Source organism: Photinus pyralis, unplaced genomic scaffold (genome assembly GCF_008802855.1).
Source record: "Photinus pyralis isolate 1611_PpyrPB1 unplaced genomic scaffold, Ppyr1.3 Ppyr1.4_LG8, whole genome shotgun sequence".
NCBI lineage: Eukaryota > Metazoa > Arthropoda > Insecta > Coleoptera > Lampyridae > Photinus > Photinus pyralis.
This window is the reverse complement of record NW_022170819.1, coordinates 29,938,201-29,953,321: the sequence shown is the minus strand read 5'-3', so window position 1 is coordinate 29,953,321 and position 15,121 is coordinate 29,938,201. Positions and strand designations below refer to the sequence as shown.

The following is a 15,121-nucleotide window of genomic DNA, read 5'->3' as shown; positions in this document are numbered from 1 at the left end:
TCTGATTGTCGATTTACAATGACGACATCGCTCTATCATGAAGGAGTTGTTATGGAACGTTCAGGCGGTCAGAAACAACCACTCTGTGAATCCCCTACAAATAAAACTAAAAGGATTTGAAGGATGCGAGGTTATCGACTTTCCAAAATTAGCAAATTGAAGACTATATCGTACCTTTGATCTCACCCAAAAGCTCCCAATTGTAGTTTAATTCAAAATGCAAGCGTAATTTATGTAATTAATTCAAACGCGCTACCGCAACCCCAATCCACTTACGTTCAGACTTTTTATTCGATTTAGCGCATCGAATTCCTTTGCAATATCAGCTACCTACCTCTCAAATTGTTTGAATCGTTAATGGTTGGCAATCAGTTTAAGATAGTTTCGAACAAGCAATTCCTATTAACTACAACTGTTCCCTTAAGACATTAGATACGTGATCACCTGGATTCTGATAATTTCATGGAAATCGCTTAAACATGTACGCGCACGTACAAAGCCCCGTTAAATAGATGTTGAACTTTGAAAGATCTTCAACGTTTAGAATGAATACGTAATGTTCGTTTCAATATTCCATAAATCTCGGCGGGAATTTGGGGCATAGAAAAGTTCCTTTTACGTGGCGTTTGGAATTAATTAGTTTCGTCGAATTAAGAAGTATTATAGAGCGTAACTGTGTCGGATTTTAATTCTAAATCTGACTTTTGTTAATTTATTATACATTTAATTTAGGGGCCCCACCCTCTTCTGGGTGTAGGTAATAAGCAGGAGGGAAATTAGTGCACATTTTACAAACTAGGCGAGTGGAGTGTCATTTTCCATTTAATTTTTGCGCTGAAGCGAATGGGAACATACACATACTATAGGAGTAATACTTTGCGAGATATGAAAGTAAAAAAAACACGTTTGCATTCGGATTTTCTAAGCGGTGAAATGGATGAAGGCGGGGGGGACTGCCGCTGCGCGCGCCGCATCAGCTCGTGTGTCATTTCTTCGGACGCTTCGAGTACTTTCGGACGTGCGCGCGATCCGATCGAGTGTGGTACTAAATCAGTGTAGTGTATGTACTGTAGTCACGTTAGTTTGTATGGATAACATGTGTGACTGCAGATCTCTGCTTCATTTGTGGGAAGCCAGTGACGGATAGTGGCAGTGTTACGCCATGCAGGGAAACACATTTTGTCTCAGTTGCCATGTTCACCGCGACTGCAGAAAATCATTATACAAAAAATTCCTCCAAAAAGAGGGTGAGTGCCAGTGATACAGAGTATCGCCAAAAAATTAGGGTCAGGGGGATTATTTAATTTTCCAAACTCGTGTTTTTTGTGCATCAACCATCATTTACACCGAGAGACTGAGTTTTGTTGGTTTCATCGCTTTTGATCTGCACACACTGGAATAGTGTCCTAGTTTTTGGCAATTTGAACAAATCGATTCGCGAGCGGGACAGTTCGTCGTATAAAGTTTACCAAATCCCCAGTTTCCGTTCTCGGCTATTGGTAACATTCCTAAAACTAACAATACCAAACTTAAATATAAGCAAGAACGTCTTTGGTGTGATGGAATCACACTTTATTTTAAAACTATAAGCACTAATACAAACAAGGTGGTAAGGTGGGAATTCAATTCAAAGGTGGATGTGTAAAATATACAGTGTCACAAAATGTGTCAACGAGCAACAAAATGTTCTAATAAAATTTTAATGTAAACGACGTTTTTTTTTCTGTAACAAACCTTCCATTCTCCTTTTTTTTGAAAAATAACGAGGTGTAGTTGTGATTAAATGAAATTTTTATGTAACTCATTACCGTAATTAGAAGCGGATTCATAATCGCCTTAGGTGAGGCGCAGGGACTTCTCTCCGCCGTTACATTTTCTGTATAATATTCTAAAACTTTCCTCTTTTACGCTGTACAAAAAAAGAATACATCGTTTATAGCAAAACATGTTTCAAATAATTGCAACGATACTTCATGTTGATGCGTATCGATAATGATTTAAGCTTTTAGATTTACGCTTCAAAGGTTTTGCAAATTCAATCGACGTCGGCAATTTTATCGGGATGCGCCATTAATTTCATTGCCTCCATTACATTTACTCTGTTTGTCATAATTGAAATGGTTGGAATGAGCATGTTTAGATTTTGGCTGTTTAGTCTGTGAAACTATTGATCGTTCGTTAAATGCACCGTGGTATGTGTTTGTGCAAATCAGTCGATTACTTTTCCGTCGAGATCTAACCATAAATCAAAATTTGAAAATATTCGCTCGCTTCAGAGATACGGGGGAAAATGTCAAATTGGATTAACTGTCTACTCCCGACATTATCTATTTAATGTCAGTTTTTTATTGTAAATTTAGTCGGCAATTGTTTAATTCATTAAATTATATTTTTCTATTTCGATGTGGAAACAATACCGAAACCGTACTTGATTGGCCCAGTTTGCGTGCGTTTCTAGACAGAAATGATGCTGAAAGAAATAGAAACGTATTATTTTTTTTATTTTGTTGGATTGGTACCCCTCGCTTTTTTGCCGTCAACGGTATCCGTCAAATCAAAACTAAACATAACCTGTAAAGTGTACATAACGTACGAGGAACTTGACCGATTGTATTAATTCCGATTAATTTTGAATATATACTCCAAAGGGTAGAACTTTTTTTATTTTTACTTAGCGTAGTAAAATATGCCAGCAGTACATTCTTGCTTACTTTTTGAACTCCCTTCTCGGCCAGCCAGTTTTCAAAAATTTTGTACTCCTCGTACTTTACTTTCGATTTTACAGGCAGTAAATTTAACGTCACTTCATTGGTAATCTCTTGGATCTCTGGTGGGGTACAAGAGACGTGTTTGTCATCTATATTCATCATAACTGCCGCAAAATGGAATTATGACCAAATAATTAAAAGTTTGAAGTTTGAAAATACAGGAATCAGGTTAGCCAACGTAAAAATAAATGAACTGTGTCTATTACCAACATACACTGAATGATAGTTTAAAATTACCTAACAACGCCTAAAGGCAATATTTATAATTTGTATAATTTATTATTTAAAATAAAAATCGAAATAGAAAAAATAGTATAAAGCACACGTGTCATTTGTCTACTTGTCGCACTCGGCTTTTGCCGCATTCGCCGCTACGCGGCTTATGCGGCAAACTACCTCGTGCGACAATCTTCGTCAAATGACACTTGTACTTTAATATACTATTTTTGTATTTAGTTTCTAACATAAATTTAAAACGGGAACTTGTTTAATGGAAATTTTGACGCGAGTTGAAGGTTTATCTGGTCAGACGTTGACTAAAAGCTGTTATCGGACAAGAATTAATTGGTTTTTCAACAAACAATGTCACGTGCGAGATAAACGATGCAGGTGGTTATCAGTTCTGCCGGCGTAGATGGAACTTCGAGTATCGTCGGGAATGATTTTATAGAGGTGATTTTTGTTTAAATAGCAAGAATTAAGAGTAGACGTGACTGTCTCGGGATATATTGAAGAATATCGTATTTGTTTGTGACGCTAACGGCCAGTTGCACAAAAAAATAATCCAGGATTATTGTTTAATCCGGTATTAAGACATTTGATTGGCTTTATAATGCAGTATGCAGCCAATCAAATGTCAAAATTCTCGTTTAAACTCAGATTTAGCAAATAATCTAGGATTTTGATTATAATTCGCTTTCCTGCAATCGGCAGTAAATTTTGTACCGGTAGTCCAGCCGGCTGTGCAATTTTAAAAACGCAATCTCATATTAGTTAAAGAATGAAGAAACAAGTTCAATGTTGTAAAGCAGTTTTTGCTCGCGTAATTTCGAGTTAAGACGATTCTGTTTATCAAGAATGAAGAAATAATTGGTGTAATACAAAAAAGTTTTATTATCCGAGCAATCACTAAGTTAAGTGTTATTGTGTTCGAGACAGTTGTAGTGTTTTAAACGATTTGTTACAGGAGTAACTGCGAAATTTGGTGTTTCTGTAACACTATAATACGCACTATTTTTTTAACAGTTTTTACACAAACTACGTAAGGTCTATGTTTTATGTAAACAAATACTGAACATAATGGGTTTACCTCGTTTATCTTATAAGAGGGAATTTGGTCTGTAAGGAGTAGATTTTCCCAAAAACGTACCAGAAAATTTGTAAGACTATATGACAATTTTATTGTACAAACATTTACTGGCATACAAAAAGAATTTTCCCCAACTACAACATATTATAAACAATGAAGAGGGGATGTGGATTTATTCATAACACTAAAAAGGTCATATACTAGAGTGATCACGTTAATGGCAAGGGTAAATAAAATGAAAGAAATCATTGTGCATTCCAATGGCATCTGTCATTTTTATTAAAAATGAGACGCGGAGCACGAAATAAAATGAAGTTCAGGAGAGAATACAATATTGTTTCCATGGAAACGGGGAAGAACCTAAGCTCGCTATTCTGGACTTATAAATTAAATACGTACAACATTTTCGGAAGTTTTATAATGTTTTTCTGGCTTCTGCTATAAAATAGGGTTTTATACTACACACGACGATAAAGCTAGCCAACCCTTTATTGTCTATTAACTATTATTTGGCAATCTGGACTAGACAATTTTACACACTCCGTTCAGGAATATTATTTTAGTCTTTTCTTAGTTGCCCTACTGAAAATGTTGCATATTATTTGTTTAAATTACTTTCTCTCGCCAATGTTAGATTTAAAAAAATGTTGCTAACTTCACAGCCCTTCCCATCTTTGTCGTTATTTCTCGAACTTCTCTTAGATTTTTTGTTTCAACTTATCACCTATCTTCGTCATTTGCACATCTCAGTCTAGATTTCCACACACATTTCCACGCTTCTTTCACGTCAAGATAATTTCAAAGATGTCTTCACAATGTTGATTTTAATTACACGGCATCGAACTGTCTCGTTTATTGCAAAAAAAACCATTTCAGTCAGTATTGATTTGTCTAGAATAAAAAAAATTCAGTTAATAAGGGAAAGACTGCTATTGATTTTTAATGTCATCAAAAAAGTATTCAGCCTCTCGGCAAGTTTTTTTTTTAAGTAAGTCCTGGAACGCGCTATATTTATGAAAAACATTTTTATTCATCAGCAATATACCTAAAGAAAATTTAGCAATTCTGTGCAGTTCTCATATCGGAAAATTCTTATCTGATTTTTATATATACTACATATACACTTCAAACGTGCACATGAATCTAGAAGTACGAGTACAATACCCATCATCATAAACTTTATCGTCCCTTCGAATCGGAAACTTTAACTTTATTAGGTCAAGTTTGTAGCTCTTGGTTGAGATCACGCTCACATATTGATGTCGTCGATATTTACAGTTGATTGAATATCAGGTCGAGTTTTCGTTTTATATTGTTAGACGAGGCGAATTGCTACTTGTTCCGAGTAAAATTCTAATCAGAACCCGTAGTTGTTAATACACAATGAATCCCATTTCTGATAACGCAAAGACATCGAAACCAATGCATCTAGTCATTCAATTCAATTCCTTTATTATTTGTTGCTAGTACGTTTGGTAGATATGTATACAGTGCTATTTATTAAGAAGTTGACATGATTTATATGTATGTACCTATTGTTTTTCCCTATGTCTACTTTTAAATGCCAAATCTCTTCTGAAGGACGCCTAATTTTATGCAACCAGAATAACTTCTTAAAACAGATAAAGATCTGGCTGTCACTTTAATTAATTTGAATATTGTTGCTTTGGCTTCCGTGTTTTTATTTTCGTGCGTGTGCGATGTATTCAACCGAAGAAAAAGTTAATATTGTCAATTGGTATAGTGCCGGTAACAGTTTAAGGAGCGTAAGAGATTTATTTTCTGTTAAGCAAAGCAACAATATTCAAACTAATTAATATGATATCCTATCTTGAGTTTTGAAAAAACATAACAAATCTCCAAAACGTACGTAACTACTACGCATTAAATAAAAGCAAGGTACAGCAAACACGATTAAAATTACCTTTGTCTTAAGCCCACAATAATGGGTGATTATCATGAAGAACTCGGGTTCCAAATCAACAATGCAAACTGCAAAATACAATTTAAAAACGTCCTGAATGTATCAAACTTGGAAACTTGGCTGCGTCTTTGGTAGGGGGAAGCCGAGCTTTTTTTTAATTTTGTTACTCGCCTATAGCGCAGTGTTGCCAATCTGCCATACAGAGCAACTAATAATGCCTCGCCTGCACTGTCGATCTCTTCGATGGTATCACATCCACTGAAAGCACAATTCCTGGCGGAAGTCTATCAATCCCGTTATTGAATGAGGTGGAGGACAACTGGATGGGATCTGACCCTCCTTTGCCATTTTTATGGAGACATACATTGGCACAGGTGGAACCTAGTCCATGAAGAATGCAGAGTAAATGATGACGTTTAAAAACTCTTGACATTTTGAAATTGCTGCTCCACCACCAATACATCGACATCCTCTTCTGCTTGCTTGGCTTCCACTCTGTGCGTCTGGAATTCACCCATCAACATTCTTATGAGGCGTTCCTTGTTGCTTCCATTGGAAAGGAATTTCTCTTGGGGTGCTTTGATTATGGCGTGCCTCTTGAATAGTTTACTCCCTGACAATAATAGTCGGTAGCGGCGAGATCACTCAGTACTTTTAGTGCTTTTCCAACAATGGACTTTACTTCTTCTGACCCCAGCTCATGTGCTACGTGACAGATGACATTTGGACCTGCGGCTACTCCACTGCTGATAGAAATTTGCTTTTCATTTGGTGAAAAGGGAAGATGAACCAGCTTTAAAGTTTTTCTGCATCACCATTCTCTTCCCACTCGGCCCGGTCTCGTGTCGACGTTCAACTTCGGTACAAATATAAAATGTTCTTAAATATACGTGACAGTACACTGCTTGAAATGCCTCCACCCTGACTCTTCAATAATTCATCACTCATCAGCGATTGCTCGATCTGACCAAACACCAGACCAAAACTTATCAGATCGCCGGATGTTCCACCTGTAAACATATTGAACTCACCATAACCGTTGAGAGAAAAATTCGTTTATCTATCAATAAGCAATTGTCTAATCCACAAACTACTCGCTCTTATGCATTTTTTAACTATGGTTGTCAAAACACGTTGATTTAGTCCATGGAGTACAAAATAGTTATTTATATAACAAGAGCGCGAAGTTCAATTTCGCGCATTGAGACTGAAGGTATTTTGACGAGGCGAAGCCGAGTTAAAATATCAGTCAAATCCGCGAAATAACTTCGCGCTAGCGTTATATACAATATTTTTTCTACAACTGAACCGATTGTTAATTAAATTTGCTGTTTAAGTTCAACTTTGTCACGTGTGCGAAATACTTTTTTTCACTGTTGACGATTTCGCGCACGTTGTCAAGAGCAACCTTACTTATTAATTAACCGTTTAAAAATCTAGTACTTCGCGCTTCGAAATTCGTCAGAAAATGACAGGTTTTTTTGACAGTTGTAGAAAAATATGATTATCTTCAAGGAGGCCAAATTTTCTACCTTAATTAATACCCGTCAAGCATGACTTTTTCCTGTCACCCTGTACAAATCACTTCTATATGTACACTATAGGTGATTCTAGATCATTAAAAGGAAATGGAAGTTTGAACCTTGTAAGAGGCTCATTAAAAATGGGCATTGTGTAGGGTATTCAAATTTCCCGTATACATTTATAATTCATTTCTCTTGTTCGCATTCGTAAAATCAATTCTTTCGAAGGGATGTTCAATAATGCATAAACTTCACAGCCACTTCTAGACTCTTAACGAGAGTCCTCTACCTGTCCTCCAGTATTTTGTAATAAACTATACACTTCAAATGTAGGCTTTCGCTCCACAGTGTCCTCACAAATGGTTTTTTTCCCGAATGTTGAAATCGAAAACGTCTTTATCCTACTTTATATAATGCGATGTACTTTAATATCTTTCATTTTTTTGGACTTAAATGCCGCTTATTGAAAGGTATTAACGTTGAGTGAAGAGGCTTCGTTATTCAATGGTATTAGGTGTAAGTCTACTATTGCAATGAAATGTGCCAGTAAAATATCAATTTTCACTTACGTTGGGTGCAAGGCCCTTTTCTTGATAAGAAATACCTTAAAACTTAATATGATTACCAAAGTAGTGTAAGAAAAACATTTTCTTTTATCATTTAATTCCTAATACGTATACCCCGTAACATTCCACTTTTTTTAATAAATTATGACGTTTTGTCCAAAGGTATCAACAGCGCTTTCTATTAACTTTAAAATCTTTCGTCGAAAATGAAGTCACAATTAAAAAATTGTGAAGTGTGTGTGTGGTCAGAAAGTTAAAATAATGTACCCTCTGAATTTTACTAAATTAGATTATAGAGTGCGTCTGTATTTCGATAATTATCGTGGCCACGTAACATACAACACTTTAATGAAATCGTGAGGTTTGTCCTTTTTTAGGAAAATTCGTGCACTTGACGATACAATTTGAGTAAATTTAGATTGGTGGGAAGGTTCGCATTTTAAAGGTTAGCAATTATATTTTTATTGTGCGTATTTAAATTCTATAGTGGTGTTCTCAAAATAGCTTCCGGAAATCGTCGGCTCCAGAAAGTCTTAGATATAGAGTAGGTAATCTTATCTCAGTAGGATTTTAGTTGCATAGCCGACGTAAAAACTACGCAGAAACGCAGAGATCAGTGTAAAAAATAAAAAAATAGGTAGGGGTTAGTCTGAAGTAGTTGTTGAGGACCACGGAAGCATCAACCGTGTAGGTCGAAATTTAGTTTAGAGGAAATTGATTCGGGTCTAGGTTACCAGTCAGAAACATTTTTTTTAGATATTCTATTGTCGCAAAAAAATGTTGTTCAGAAATTATCAGAGAGAAGGTTGCTATTTGTTTGGGCATTAGTTTGGTACGCGGGTTTTCCTAACAGCTGACAATTAAAAAAGGAGAAACAAGATTAATTCCCGTTTCATTATAATCTGGAACAGAAGAGATCTTTCCGGTCTTGGTTTAGACGAACAAACATTTTTCATCGAAAAATAGTGAAGAGTGTTATCTGAACTTAAGTTTAAAGAAACTATTTGTGCCAATAAAAAATGACGGAATTTTAAACTGAATTACCTTTAGATAAGCACACGGTAAGCTCAGGCGCGATGAATAATTGGTTTCTCGTAAACTAGCCACACCAAAAAAAAGAAAATATAGTAAACCGGTACCGGATAGGTGCCACTTAGTCTTTAGTAAATTTCACAAGAGAAAAAAGAATACTTACCTAAAGGGAAAAACAAGGTCTTGAGAAGCTAAAGAAATAAAATGATTGACAGGGTAGAACTTAAACAATAATTCTGATCACAATCGAGAGTGATTTAATAAAATATTACAAATAGGGCACTGTAATATCTAGATCTGAAATGTCAAAGTTTGAATTTAACTTAATTTTTTGCAAAGAAGTATTCGATTGTATCGAAAACCAGTATGTAATCAAACGTTATATAAGGAGTCGTCGAAAATAAAAAAAAACTGCCCTTGAACTCTGGTTGGTAACGACCTTTTGAGCTCAGAAGGGCGCTTTTCTGCCTATTCTACAACATATAAAAACACAAACAAAAAATAAGGGGGGTAGTGAATAGCGCGGTACCTAAGTACTGCGATAGCAATGTCTAACTTTTGACACTCGGGTACTCGAATACTACAAACCGTAATTAACACTCAATAAGATCCAATAATTCAATTTATTAATTCGAAGTGTAAATAAACTAGCACGAACAAATTCTTCGTAATGACACCGGTAACGTAAATAAAGATTCAAAGTCAAAGTTAATACGCAATTGTAGGTACATATCGTAAACGGCTTTAGAACTTCGCGTCGAAAAGAAATTACAAAAGAAAAACTTCACCAAAATTTCATACAGTCATTAAATACCACAATAAAGGTATGACGCAAAGTCGAAGAAAAAAATACACGGCGTTTATCTACTTTACAAGTAATGATCGAATCTGTTCGTACAGGGATTGCGTACTCAAATATCAATCTCTACTAGACGATCCAACCGATCCAACCGTGCAGGATTATTGATCATGTCTCCACCAAACCGCGACAAACTTCCGGGGGTAGTCATCTAACTGGTCTCTTTTGGCGAAATTTCTCCCCGTTTAGTCGCTCAGGTTCAAGGGCTTAAAGATAAGCACTAATTGCATATTTTCATGTTAAAGTTGAAGTCAGAGTTTTTTCCTCGCCCCCGTTCAGGAGTTCGCCATTCTAGGGTAAACAAATTTTGTATATAAACAGAAAGGACATACCCAAGATCATATGCACAGATCTACCAACCTCCTTTTATAAAAAATTAAAATAAATGCCATTTTAGGGATTTTTTAAGGGTAGCTTTCGAGCGAAGCATCTGACATCCTCGGTTTATATGAAAAAAATTGTTTTGGTACCCTGTATTACTCCATCTTTTTGACAACTCAAATGTAGAATACCCAGAATATTGTATAGTTAGAAAGACTGTCACTTTATGACATGCAACAACAGTCAATGGACACCGGCAACGATGACGACGACAACAAGGAAGATCCGGTAGCCTGCAAGCGCTCCAAGGTTTTCGTAACCTTAATTTGATTTTTAGCGCAATTATACACGTGTTTTTTATAATATTATTTATTATACCTGCAATACAGTTTATAAATAAGGGAAATAAAATAAAATCAAATTGATGTTATACTCGAGGTACTTGTCTAATTAAATGGTCTCATGATGGCCATGGAAATATCACTCGACGTTTGCTTATCATACTCACCGTCTTTGTAAATAAAATGACTTCGGTTAAAAAAGGTATCCATTGAATGGCTTGTTGCAAAAGCAGAAGGAAAGGTGGTAGATGCAAAATCCAAATCTAGGAGGCTATTATAAAGAATATGAAAAATTGTTTTCGTGGAGAATAGGAAGTCGGGTTTCGGACAACAATCTGCACCATCAAGATTAAAACACGCTCTATAATAGTCTCTTGGTATGGAGTATACTATTTCTGCCTTATGCACCACGGGCCATTTCACTTGATCGTTGATAATAATTAGCATTGGTACCAAAATTTAAAAGGGCATAACGTTATACTATCATCAATTATAAGACACAAAAACGAGTTTCTTACAGAATTGCCAATTTTCATGCTCTTGTAACTGCTACATGAGTAGTTCTACGTGTAGGGATTAAGATTTCTCTCGTTCATTATTTTTTAATATGCCTCTCTAATAAAGTCTATAAGACTTGACTTACAGAGGAGTGGAAGCAACCTGTTTAACTCATGGAGGTTAAAAGATAAGGAGAGACGACACCAGGTTGGTGACGTAGCATTATTGAACTAGTATTCAGTAGGCGGGCCTATGGTCATACCAAACATGGGACGACACGCCATGGGCCGGATTTTATAGGAAATTGCTTTAGTCAGTCACCTCTGGCTTATTTTAACTCCTATAGCTTTGTGGTTCTTCAAGTTCTGGCAGAGATTTCGTTCATTTTTGTCAACAATTCTTTTTTATTTTTTTTGGATGTCAGATTTATGGACTGAACCGGATGACACTTTAAAATTTGAAATTCCTCAAAGGAATGCAATTTCACGAAAACTGCTTCTGATTCTACTTACGTCTACAAAGCAATTTTCTTGTAGCAGACTGAAATTGCCTTGCTTATCGGATGTATTGTTCCAAATGGAACCCTGGCGGTGAACTTGTAAATAATTAAAAACTTTTTCGGGTAACAACAAAGTTTGTAAAATAGCGTTTTTATTCCAAACTTATGCCACATTTTAAACCTTAGAAAATCTAACTGCTCTTTTTGCTGGTCCCAAGGCAGTTAAACTGACCATTAACGCTAGTTTTAAGGGTGCTTAAATAATGGTCTGCTTGATTTACAAAATTCAATTAAAGCTTTGAACTTAGTTTTACTGACTTGATGGCTTAATGCTTTCTTGAATTTATAATGTGATAAACTTGCTGTGAGTTAGTCATATGCCAAACAAGTTTGTGAGGCGAATAACCTTGATTGTCCCCACCAGCAGATTGAAGTTTGTGGAATCTGCAAAATCGTCCTTGCAAAATTTCATTGCATTTGCAACACTTTCGCTGAAGGTCTGGCTTGCAAAGACGCACCTTCATTTTTCGTTTAAAAAAATGAATATGTTGCGATTTCTGAGTTATTAGCCAAAATGGAAATGTTTTCCGATTCTTGTAGATCATAAAGTTTCTGTGATGAACTTTCCATTCTATTAAATTACCATTCGTCATCAACAAGCGGATGCTCTCATCCCAAATTGTTTCGCAACCAATTTCACCATAGGCTGGGATCGGAGAAAAACCACGACATCCTCACCAGTTTAAAGGGTGAAAAATTCTTAAGGACTGATGCTTCAGAATCACATCCTAAAAGCTTGAGCCATAGCCAAAATTAGCTGCATAACCATCAAGGTTGGACACTCACAACCGTAATTGCCCACTTCCATGACATTTTTCAAGGCATTGGAGAAACTAACCTCCTTTTCTGTTTACCTTTTGATGCCTGAAATTAGAGAAGTATCCTACAGGTATCTTCCACGTTTCATTTACTGCAAAACCAGTAGAAACACCAGATTTTCATTTGGAAATCAAAAATTACGCATGTTTCACGAATTTTTTTAGTACGTCTCTATCTGTCTCTGTTCTGTCACCTTATCAAAAAACGTGATTTCCACAAGTTTTCTTCTTATCAACAACCCACTCCGAACTAGTACCTACACCTAACGCAGAGCACATGAAACATTGGGGGGACGATGAAAGGGCAATTTTTTTAACAATAACACTTGGAAATACTTAATCGTCAAGCACCAATTAACTAATAATAGCTGCCAGCTACTGACAATACCTAGATGACATTTGTGTCACACCAATATGGCTAATCTGCTGTCGCGCGGTAACTGTCGTGTCGTCTCCCTACTTATTGTACCTCCATGGTTTAACTAAATCTCTCTCGATTTTATGTCAGAAAAACGGATCGAATCAATACAAAACTAATTTCCAAAGTGTAACGGTTGACGTAGGCGACTGTCACAAATATCCGCTTCGATCCGCTAAAAATTAAACTTGGGGGGTTGTCGTGTTTAATTTAGTACACTGAAGAATGACCAGTGGACAATCAAATGTTGCGCTAGAAAAGTGCCAACAGAACAAATTTAGCTTCGTGCAAAACTTTAAACCAAATTTATGTAAAATTCTCCCTAGGGAAACTCGAAACACTTGTAGCTCTTCATAAATTTCGAGAACTTCCGCGAAACACCAAGTAGTAAATCGTTACGAAACGTGGCAGTGAAAGGAGCACATTTTTCTCTACTTTCTGTTACTAAACAACCAACAAATTTTCAGCTTGATTAATCAGTTAAATTTGCGCCCTTAGCACGTATGTGTCGGGGCGTTAAAAGTTCGATACCTTTAGCGTGGTTAGACGAAATTTTTCACCGTCTACACGATAATCGCACAAAAAAGGGCGCACTTTGCAAATTTATATTTTCCCGTTTTATCGACTGCCTCCCATTTTGTTCGTAGCGGAAACCTTACCTACATGATATAAATTGATGACGGCGTTTTCTTCAATTTCGTTTAAATGGATAGTGATTGATTTTCAAATGTATCACTTTTCACATCGCCTGTTAACGATCCCAAAGTAACGGAAGCGTAACTTATTCTTGTCTGTTTAGTGCGAAAAAAAATTTATGCGCGAGCTCATCTGCGAGCTTTTTGGAAGATTAAAATAATTCGAGCCCCCTAATTTATCGTTGGCAATTTGCATTCAATATTTAAAACAACTCGCAAATACGTGAGGACTGTTTGATTAAAAACCCTGCGGTTCGTTTGCAAATGTAAGTGGTGCTAATTAATTTCGCTAATTTAATTACCTGCAAAGTCGTTATGTGATACGATAATAATTTGGTTCCTTAGTTCGAAAAGTATACGTTAAAATCTTTTCCTCCTCGGGGGGTTTGTTCGTGCACCACTCCCACGTCCGTTACATAAGTCCCATAAAGTTATATAGACAGTGTTCGTGTTCGTTTCTTGGGGGTTGCGCTAACAATAAAAGTGTCTAACTTTTCTCAATGCAAAGAGGTGGCAGATCAAACGTTTGCAAATAACAGTCAGATTGTACAATGTGTACCTACCCGAAAGAAAATACATTAGAAATTTTCCGATAAAAACGATTCGATGAATGTCTGAAATATTTCAATATCTGCCACGCATCGATGAAAAATGTGAATGGAAAATCTGCTGACGCCTTTTTAAGCTAGTCATTTCCGTCGCTTTTTCACACATCGCGTTAGGAACGTCTGAATTTTTCTCCTTATTATTTCACGAATAAATTCATGAATTCGTTCCGTTTTTAAAGTTTTGAAACGTATTTCATGCTTTAGCATTGTTTTACTTTGTTATCTCAAGCATGTTTTCCACAGAACTTTTCTCATAAAACCCTTTTTAACGCATTCCTGTCTAACATTTTGCATTGCATAGAAATTGCTTCTACTGAAATACTGTTATAATGAGCTCTAATTTCATTTTTAACATCTTGCATGCTACTTGCACAGATATCACAAAGCTACATTAAAAATTTCGACCTTTATTAATCTTTCATATTTACTGCAAACTTTTGAGACAACCTTCGAGTTATATAACTTTTATGAGACTTCCCTTCGTGGACCCTAATGCGCTACCGATTGTATAAAGGGCTCAGAGAATAACTTTTCACCCTGTCGTTTCTTATTTTAAACTACATTTCCGTATATTGCCCATAAACTGTGGCAGATTGACTAAAACAAATCATCAGAGTTGGATTGTCAAACTTACTATATCCTTAAAATTCGTTCTCTTTGTGCATCGATCCATATGCGGTATAGCAACATCGACTAGGAATTTTTATCTTCGTTTGGACCGACTTTGTAACGGATTGTACAAACTTTCCTTTTCCTTACGTCCTCTGGGAGTGGTTTTTGTGATGTAAATATATTAATATGCTTCGGCTGCTCGTCGGTTAATAACCCTCTTCTGACCTCAATTATAAGGGGTAAAGGATTAATCAAAAAATCAAATACCCT

At 36.1% G+C, this 15,121-nt stretch overlaps 1 protein-coding gene across 1 annotated transcript in view; it reads left to right on the top strand.

Annotated features, from left to right (window-relative positions):
- Positions 1-15,121, top strand: part of LOC116178230 (kielin/chordin-like protein) — a 178,262-nt gene that overhangs the window by 149,884 nt on the left and 13,257 nt on the right. The window lies entirely within an intron of this gene.